Below are 2,799 nucleotides of genomic sequence, written 5' to 3'. Positions count from 1 at the left end.
AAAAAAACGACCTACTTTGTGAGCTCGACCGTTATTACATACATGATGGAAGTAGACCTAAATACCTCTCGCCGGTTAACATTTATTTTAAAATGAAAGATGTGATCAGGCCACATAATGTCAGACATATAAACCCCACACTAGTTAGAGACTACAAATAATATATTTAAAGGGTATTATATGTAAAATATGTTCGATTAATCTCTGACTAGTGAAATGTGTGATTTGCATTATGGACTCTAGTAGCGATGCAAAACACAGAATGTGACTGTGATACATACATGGACATTGCCCTGAAAGGGGTCGGAGCAAGTGCGGTTTACTCCGACCCTCTTGTAGTATTAACACTCCACATTCAAGGACGACCTACCATGGTTCGGAAGGGAGGAAGAGGTCTCAGAGTACCTGACCATCCTAGGTCACAAAGACCTAAATTCCGATTAGGAGAGAAGAGGACTTGGAATGACTCAGCATAGCCTTTGCTGCTCACTCTGAAGTTGGTGAAAAGGTAGACTGTAGCAGACGGTATGATGTCACTATTGGACACTTGCTTTCAAAGAACAAATTCAGACAACATTTAAGACAATGGATGATCATAAAATGAACAATAACTTCAATATACTAATATTCACAAGAGAAAACAATTACAGAAAGTAATAAGGCGAGTATGACATTGCTTCATAATTATTAATACAACCAACCATATTACCACAGTTACAGACAACAATTAAATACTTGAAAAATATAGCACTAGGAGGAGATAGAATTCAAAGTATATTATTAAAAAAATTTATAAACACCTAACAGCTTTGTTTAATCTCTCACTAGAATTAAGCTATATACAAACCGCTTAGAAACACGCAAATGTTCTTAAAGGAAGAAAATCGTCGAATAAACTAGACAATTACAAACTGATTAGCCAGACTAGCTGTACAGGAAAAGTATCAAAGAAACTTATAAGCAGAATACTTCTGGCGTATCTTGATGCAATATCAAAATTATCAGCGATTCAAAATGGCTTCTACAAATCTAGACAACGGATCACTGAATGCGCCTTACTAAAGCAATAATAAACTGTTTTACCAAAATAAAAAAAAAAGAGTGCAGTTTTGCTTGCCTTATCGATGTCGAGAAAGCATTTGACAGTATCTGACACAATATTCTTAGATTTCAAATGTTCAAATTAGGACTCCCGCGAGGAATTATTCTCTGGTTATCCAAGTTTCTGGATTATAGAAAGATAAGAGTAAACGTTAAGGACACCTTACCAGAGTACTTCATTCTCGAAGCAGGTGTCCTTCAAGGATGAATAGTTAGCCCTAAAAATTTTGTCGTGTATGTCAGCACCATGTTCCTTAAAGATTTTAATTCAAGCTACTGTTCTCAGTTCGCAGATGATTTTGCAACTTGGAAGAGTTCCCCAAGCCCGACAATAACAGCATATAACATTCCATCATTATTAAATGAAATCGAATAATTTTGTAATAAACGGAGAATCAAAATAAATGCTATAAAAACCCAAGTCATACTTTTCACCAAATTAAGTTGAACAAATAGGACCACACCAAAACTATATTTAAATGAAACTTCTATAGGCGGCATCATCAGCTGAATTCCTAGGACTAATATATAAGTACAAATTAACTAGGGTTGAACATATCAGGACAAAAGCCTGGCGAAGAATTAGTCTAATTAGGGGTCTAGCTGGAAATAACGGAGGTACGTCGACAGACAACATTCTTAAAATTTATAAAACAAACGTATATACCATGCCTAGCATGACCAAACGTTTCAAAAACACACGTTTTGAAATTACAGAACATAGAAAACTATATTCTGGCAAAAACATAAAAAGTACCACGCACAACAAACACTACATTCCTATATAAATACTCTAATATCCCGATATTTTCAGAAAAACCCCAAACTAGCTCGATTAAATATTTTAAGAAAACTTTAGCCAAAAATGAACTTCTAAGTTACCTAGACAGCTACATTATACATGACGAGTATAGTCCTAAGTTCTTTTCCCCTTTAAATTTGGTGAATAGATTTCAACAAAAGACCACTTCGTGCTTGGCTGATTTTTAGAAATATGTTTAGTTTTATTATAAAAACGGGTATATATATGTGTAAAAAAAATAAGATTATTTGTGTTTGTTTGAAGTTAAACGCAAAGCTACACAATGGACTATCTGTGATCTACCCACCACAGTATCGAAACCCGATTTTTAGCGTTGTAAGTCAACAGACATACCACTATGCCGCGATTAGTTTTGTATGTAGAGGCGCATACGTGGAACTGTTTTTGTGTGCACAGAACTATATATCCAATATAACACGTGTGAAACTTAGTGTAAATCGACGTGATAATTGTATCCGACACATGGACATGACTAAAAAGTGTGTGAAAATGTAGTCTTATACGGACTTTAACAAAAGATATGTTCAACACAACTATGTAGAAACTAATTTTTAAGAGTACAATTACCTAAAAAGGCATCCTGTGTTAAAGAAAATATAAGTGAAAGAGAGAGAGGAAGAGGTTCGAGGTGAACCTGACCTTCCCATTAGTAAATATACTGTTACGTCTCTGTTCGTTTGTTAATTTCCCGTATAATTTTATTTTGATGAAACTTTAGCGACACAAGTCCTTTCTTAAATAAAACTAGTTTATTTTTTCTCAATACAACTTTGAAATTCACTTAATTTCCACGGTCACGCTATAACCTAAACAAACGCTATAATTCACAACGAACGACTCACGCGCCCGACTCAATTGTCCGTCTCTATCTCTGT

Source organism: Limulus polyphemus, unplaced genomic scaffold (assembly GCF_000517525.1).
Source record: "Limulus polyphemus unplaced genomic scaffold, Limulus_polyphemus-2.1.2 Scaffold510, whole genome shotgun sequence".
NCBI lineage: Eukaryota > Metazoa > Arthropoda > Merostomata > Xiphosura > Limulidae > Limulus > Limulus polyphemus.
This window is presented reverse-complemented; position numbering follows the sequence as displayed.